Genomic DNA, 7,958 nt, shown 5'->3' with positions numbered 1-7,958 from the left:
CCCACAATAGTGTGGCAGATTGTACTATCTATCAATTAAATAAAGTTTAAAAATAAAAAGAATACATAAAAAAAATATGTTACAAATATATTTATGTTGACACAAAGGAATATGAAAAAATAATTTTATCATGGGAAAAATGTCCTCTAAGAATAAATATCTGGTTCATACATTATGATTAATTGTTTGCCAAATATTTAAAAAGTTACAGTTGATATGTATGAGAGGCACCAGCTGGAATTTTCGAACTTAAAGAAAGTTTCATGGCGAGGGGGGATCTATGGTATCTAGTGTTTGAATTAAAGATAGCGCATACTTTTTCAGTTGGTTCCCATCAGGAACCGATAGAGATACATAATACAAATACATAGAATATAAATACATAATATAAATACATAAATATATGAATAAATTCAATATTATATGTGTATGGGGAACCCCTAGTCAGGCTTAAAACACCCCAAGGCCCGTACACGGCATAAATTATGGCATCCCTTGTGAAGGACATTTCTACTAATTTACTATGGCTATCGTTAGTTAAATTAAAATTAAAACCTTTTTTAAAATCAGTACCAAAGGTGGCATGTCAGAAATTATAAAAGTAGGTTATGTTATTAAGTATAATTTGAAGACTTAATTTAATCTGAAAAATTTAATTTAGAATATTATAATTTATATTATTTGATATAATGCTTAGGAACACTCCATTCATTCGTATTTCACTTGACGGTTGCCCATAATGATTAGTATCAGGTATAGTTATGACTCATCACTCTCTTTTTAGAATTGGAAATTATAATTTTATATGATTTAATATAAATTTTTGATATAATGCTTAGGCTCTCTTCATTCTGTCGTATTTCACATTATGTTTGCTCATTACGATTGAGGTCTGGTCTAGTGATAAATCATTACTCTCTATTTTATAATTGGAATATAAAAAGGCTTGTTTTTCATTGGGATATTCTTTAGATAATTATTAATAGTTCTTAGGGGAATTTATTTTGTTTGTGTTAGCGCTTAACGTAAAAATTAAAAGGGATAATATACGCACACGTTTAAATAAGATGGCATTAAGGGTAGGGAATAATGAACCACCAAAGCCAGAACGGTCAGAAGAAGAGTCTGGTCATAAGAAACCTGAAAAACTAATATCATCATCATCAGATCAGGGGCAAGCTGGAGAAACAGGGACACAAGTCAACAATATAGCCCAGCCGAGAAAAATTCAGCCTCATACAACTCGATAATGGCCTTCCTTCACAAGATGTATGAGAAAGAAAAGAAAGAACGAGAAGAAGATAGGAAACAACAAGAACAGATAGATAAGGAGCGAAGGAAAGAATGAGAAGAAGATACGAAGAAACAAGAACAGATAATGGAGGAGTTAAATAAAACCATACTAAAGAGTATAGAGGACTTAAAGAAAGAGTCTTTTGCAGATATTAAAGTAAAAATAGACGCAACGACCTATTTGGACATAGCTTGGAAAGAAACCGTTAATAAACTAAGTACGAATCGCTTTAATGACGACAAAAAACCAAATGATGTTACCTCTGCTGAAGACATAAAAGAAAATAATAGCGAAGAGCTTGAAAACCAGGAAATTGAGGATCTTGAGACAGAAAAGGAACCTCTGGTGGATGAGAATGGTGAATCTAAACCATACCATAAATACTAAACGATTCCCCTGACAATCTTAGAATATTTAATAGAAATTAAAAAAATGGAAACTATTTCTGATAGACAGGAAGGAGTTGACTCTATATTGATTAATGAATGTGAAATTCTCAAAGAAACCTGTAAAGAAATTTTAGAGATCAAAGAAACTCTTGTAATATGTCTAATTGAAGCTGAGGAAAAAATTAAACAAATGGAAAAGAAGGTATATGAGGCTACCACCAGAGAAGCTAAGTGTCTTAATCTCAGAAGCTTAATCAAGCTCGCAACTTCAAAAGCGCCACTTCGACTTGTAGGAATTAAGGCTAGATTAAAAGAAAAATTTTCAGTCGCGGGTAATATGGTATTCCTTAAGAAATTCAAAGATAATTCTTATAGTGATGAATTATCCTTATTAAGGTCTCGATAGTAAATCCTCGTTAAAGCAAAATTCAATGAATAAGAGTAGAAAATTAAAATATAACAGAGATGTAACGACAAAATCAATCATTTTGAACTATGGGTTTTATGAAGGCTATACGGTCTTGGACCATGTTTGGAAAGACCCTAATCCAGAGGATAAAAGGGGTTTTAATTAGCGTACCTTCCGTTGACGAGCTTAGGGTTCTGGTGATAACATCATTAGGGTAACCCATTCTGGATAATTGTAAATATAACTTTTTAAATAATCGTTTGTGCAAATAGATGTAAATATGATATAGACCTCGATAAGACTCAAAAAGTGGAACTGAATGGGTCTCGGGGTTAGTTAGGTTAATAGAATAAATACTAACTTACTCTTAGAAATGTTTGAAGATGATAAATTAGAAAGATAACAGTCACAACAAAGGAACTAACCTAAAGTATAAATATTTTACATTAATTAACACAAAGAGAGCATCCCAAAAGTAATACCAGAAGTAACCGTGGACCAAAAGTTTTAAGTTTATTAACAATCCGGTAACAGGTGGATTGGTTTAAAATAATTAGGGAAGAAAACCCTTAAATTTGGAATAGACATTAGGTCCTCCCGCTCACCCTGAAGTAAGGTAGATACATTTATGTAAGGGGAGGACCCTTGTGGTAGAGTAGGATCCCAAAGGTGGGACAGATAGTTTATGAGAAGATATAGTAATGTTTTAAACACACCTAAGATGGTGAGGTAGTGTTCATATCGGTTGAACGGTATAGGTTAAAGCTAAATTCAAGAAATGGGGCTCAAATAATATTTGTTGTTAAACTTGTGCCTAGGACACCTTGGCACGTTAAATTCATAAATTATTAATAGACAAGAAACAGATGATCCAATAATTGACCAAAGAACTATACGAAACAGGAATACCTTTAGTTGTATTTAAGTAATACATTTTTTACAGAAATTACGTTCTGGTCGTTCCTAATTTGATAGGTCACCGGAAAGCAAAGTAATTGTTTAGTAATACCGGTGAGTAAGGACTGAGATCCATACAACACATATCCGAAAATTGTACATAAATCCTAATTGTGACTATGAAAAATCTTTTTCAAAAATGATTAGGGCAGCCATTTCTTAGAAATAATAGGAGTATTGCGACCTCCCCCTCGGCGAGCTAAATTTTGTTAATTGATACCATACCAAGTATCGGAAATATTCATTAATAATTTGTAACATCGTGAACACTAATCCAAAGGGATATTTAGGAATTGACTAGACTCCAATGACGATAAATTACAATAAGTTAACGAACTTAAAAGATTAAGTTGTAAAAGCTAAGATGAATTGAGAATACCAAGGTGATTAATATCAATATATAATAAGGTAAAGGGAGTTAATAACTCCATAGAAACCAATAGTAGATTCCTGTTTTATTTATATTAGATTTCTGCCATTCAAAAGGAGAAAGGTGGAAGTTATGTATATTGTTTGTGTTTAATTATCTTAACCTATCTTGCATAAAGGTTACTGGAGAAAAAGATTTGATATGGCTTATTCCTATGAGACATTTAAGAGATATATTGTAAATAAATACGAGAAAGATGTATAAATAATGTGTTCTTAAAAGGAAAGGAAATACATTTGTAAAATCTAAAACACTTTATATTACTAGGGTAATAAAGGGTCAGAAACTTGTAAAACAATATGTACCAATAACACCTTAAAATAGTTAACGAAACTAACTAAGATAAATTTCTTCTACTAAGGATTATATAAAGTCAGTTGTAAGAGCATTGGACTTTGTTAACTTTCCACTTTGTATCTAACCAATAAGAAATCTTATTGTTGGAGTATCTAACTGTATATAAAGGAATAGACTATTAATGAGAGCATAAAATATTGTATATAGATAGTTGTAGTTAGAGAGCTAAAGAATTGGTTTTAGAAGACTATGTTGATTAAGTTAAGAACATACTAAAGGTTTTAGGTTTATTATTGTATATAGGTAGTTGTATTTAAAGCGCTAGAGAATTAGTTATAGAAAACTATTGCCTTGTAGGTTAAGTTAGGAACATATTAAAATTGTTATGTTTCTTTTCTTTATTCCTGACACATAGAGAATGATATGTATGAGAGGCACCAGCTGGAATTTTTGAACTTAAAGTAAGTTGTTTTGTCGGCATACCAAAGGAGCCGCCGACCCGATCGGTAAAAAATTAAAAGTAATGTATAGATATATGTAGATACCAGATGAGGCCTGGAGCATGCACCCCTGGGGACGGTTAACCGCGTAGGTAGAGATAAAAACCTAAACAGCCCTTATCTCACACCTGGGCACCCTAAAAATCTCGGGAAAATGTAACGACCTCTGTCAAAGAAGGAAGCCGCCTTAATTTGAAGATGAAAGGGAGGAAAAAGACCGACTTTCGCCGAAGGTCATTGGAACTTCCACCCCCTCTGAAGGGTAAGTAAAAGAGTGGAAGCATAGAAGGACTAATGTGAAGAACGGAGATCGGAAGTAGAGAGTAATTAGATGTAGAGGGTAGAGAAGAAGTAAAAAGAGCAGGAGGAGAGAGGAAAGAACAGTCTAGGAAGAGGGGAGTCCTAGGGGAGAGTCCTTGAGGAGATGACAGGAAGACTGTAAAAGACAGTTGGCTACAGTCCTTGAAGAGGACTGTTGGCAAGAGTCTTTGCAGGTAAGAGAGGCAGACAGTTCCGCAGGAAACGGTTGAGAGGCAGAAGAAGGACGGTGGAGAGTGGCTGATCGGTTTTAGGCCAGAGGAGGAAGTCATACATCGCGGGGATTCAGCAGCGGTCAAGGTCCGCTCCGCTGCTACAGCTTGACAAGCGCATTAAAACAAGTAAGACCTTTTCCCTTGTAATTTGAATGGCAATAATAGAATTGATAACTTAGAGTCAGTATACACATCAAAGATCCTAACTGGTACTTCTCAATTCATAATATAATAATTAAAGTATAAGGAAATAGATCTACCAGGCTCTCTCATTATATTATTCTTGCTAATATGATATATATGATTGTAAATATAAAATATGTAACAAAGACTTTATTTTATAATTAAGAATCCCTGCATGTCACCTCATAATAATAATAATAGCATTGTAAATTGGTAAACACGATACCGTTGGAGAAGAATTCCAATGATTAATTAAAGATATTCATATCTAGCATACCATGCATATCTACCATATCTAGCAAGAGGGTCTATGATACCTAGTGTTTGAATTAAATATAGCGCATAATTTTCCCGATAGAGATACATAATACAAATATATAAATATAAATACATGGATATATAAATAAATTCAATATAATAGGTGTACGGGTAACCCCTAGTCGGGCTTAGAACACCCGAAGCCCCGTACACGGAAACACACATAAATAATTGCTTTAATTAATTAAATAAATAAGTCCAGTCTGATGAAAAATAGAGGAGGAATTGAATTGAAATATGGGACGATAGGAAATAGGTCGTCTAGAGCTATGTCCAACATTTCCATTCGCTTTATGTTAATATACTGACTTTTTATTCAGTTAATTGAATTTGTTGAAACAAGAATATAGTTTGTTGTATTGTGTAATAGGACAGCTTGGGGTGTGAACGTCTTGAATAGTGAGTAGAAGATGGTCGGGGTGCGGTCAGCAAAAATACACAAATAAACAAAATTTATTTAATTATAACGACGATTCGACCTGAATTTCAGGCCTTCACAAGGGCTGAAAAAACAAAGAACGAGATAAGGACCACAACTCAGAGAACCAAAATAATAATGATTCTCTGAGTTATGTTTTTTATATCGTTATTTGTTTTTGTTTTTTCAGCCCTGATGAAGACCTGAAATTGAATTCGAAACGTCTGCACAAATAAATAAGTTTTGTTTATTTATGTATCTTTGCTGACCACACCCCGATCATTTTCTCTTCACTGTTCAAGATGTTCACACCCCAAGCTGTCCTATTACATAATACAACGACCGATATTCTAGTTTCATCAAATTCAATAAATTAAATAAAAAGTCAATATATTAAAACAAAATAAATGAAAATGCTCGACAAGGAAGGTACTCAACGACCAACTTTTCACCATCCCATAATTCAATCCAATTCCTCTTCTATTTTTTAATCAAAACTGATTAAGTAACTGAAACTGCTATTCAACTATTTAAGCGTAAATCTACAATAAATATAACTAAATGTTTAAAAAATCTTACCTCGACGAAGTGACTACTAGAAGGATGGCGGAGTGTTAGCAGACTGTGAGGTGATCTAAGAACAGTGATTCCACCCTAGGTTTCTAAAATTCCCCTTGCGATCAGCCATATTTTCCCTCAACCAGAATCTAAATTTCCCCTAATTATTCCCTCCCGCCCAAATATATATTTAAAAACATATAATTTACTTGATGTTTATATATGTATACAGTTGTAAATATCAATAAATAATTTAAAAAAAAAAAAAAATATTACATAAATGGCTATATATTTGTGTATTAAATGTGTATATTTATTTTTTAAATGATAAATAGAGCTAGCTACTAATGAAATCCACCAATTTATAGAATGTTGTTACTATTTTAATAGTAAGTCTGTGTACGGCTTAATTCCAATAGTTTATTAGAAAAGCTTTTAGGTGACCTTGAAGGCAGTGTTAGTGAATGAAAGGCATAAATTCACAATTTATTAGGAATAAAATTCGTATAATAAACAACAAGGTTCGTTTTCTTTTAAGTTCTTCATTTCTTCCCTTTTAAAAAAATTAGCTGTAGAGCACTCTTTCGACTAGAAAGAAGAATAGATACATATAAACGATAACTGAGTGGTATTTGTAAATAAAAATATACGATTTTTAAAATGAACTCTAAGAGTGATAGATCTATAAGTCCAAAAAAGACAGTAAACTGAAATCTATATAAAACACATTAAAAAAAAACCAACTAAACATTCTTGGATTATAAGTTAAAAAAATTATGTAATCCATTTCAAATTATCCGGTATTTTATCTTGTTTTCTATTCGTATCACCGATTGAAGCCGATCCAGAACTGAATCAGCGTTCTTGACTGGTGAATTCCTGCTTAATTAGTAGTTTTGTAATATTTATTGTAACTAGTAACCTAGTCTGTGGGACAACGTTTTATACCTATACATTGACTTCTTATATTATGTCTGATTAGTTCGAAAAAGAAAAGCTTAAACTGAACATATTGCTAAAGTTAGGGGCTGAGCATGATGAAAAAAGTGGAAATTTCCCTTTGTTAACAGTTTCATGTTTTTTGTTCCTCCAAATCTTCGAATTCCGCTAAAAAGAGAATTTTTCCCGCAAGGTGGAAACCCTGTCTAAGGACCATCAGTAATTATGCGTGCGCTTTACCCACACTGGCCCCACTAATCTTTTCTTGGGTTATAGTTACGACAACCATTTGAGTTTTTATAATCAAAAGTCAATATATCCACTTTTGGAAAGTTGTTATTTAAAAAATATTATAGGAGCATCTCCTGTAAATAAGTTATATTTTTATAGAAAATGTTGAATTGTAACAGCCATTTGACCGGAGACAATTTAATTTTTTAAATACACTGAATAAGTTTTTGGAGCAGAATTTTAATTTTTCACAAAATTTAATTTAATTTTTGTAAGTGGATATATTGACTTTTGATAGAAAACTCTTCCATAATACATGATTGAAAACCAGAATATATGGTTGAAAAAAAAGATATTTATTACGGTGATTGTACTTTTTTTCGTTTTTGTATTGTTTTTGTATTTTTATTCTTATCGAAATGTCGACCATTTATCGAAATATTCTAAAAACAGACTTTTTACAAGTCCATAGAATTTTGGATTTAGGAAGCGGGAATTTTTA

General features: G+C 32.3%; 1 long non-coding RNA gene across 1 annotated transcript in view; it reads right to left on the bottom strand.

The window, feature by feature from the left end:
• The window catches only part of LOC106677174 (uncharacterized), a 28,411-nt gene extending 22,054 nt beyond the window's left edge, over positions 1-6,357 (bottom strand). The window contains exon 1 of the long non-coding RNA XR_010843431.1: positions 6,308-6,357. This is a non-coding gene — a long non-coding RNA (uncharacterized lncRNA). The remainder of the gene's footprint in view (positions 1-6,307) is intronic.
• Positions 6,358-7,958: the final 1,601 nt, after the last annotated feature.

The sequence above is a fragment of the Halyomorpha halys genome, unplaced genomic scaffold (assembly GCF_000696795.3).
Source record: "Halyomorpha halys isolate HHAL.00 unplaced genomic scaffold, Hhal_1.1 Scaffold90.1, whole genome shotgun sequence".
Classification (NCBI taxonomy): Eukaryota; Metazoa; Arthropoda; class Insecta; order Hemiptera; family Pentatomidae; genus Halyomorpha; species Halyomorpha halys.
The sequence above is the reverse complement of the archived record's forward strand: the minus strand, read 5'-3'. Positions and strand labels throughout refer to the sequence as shown.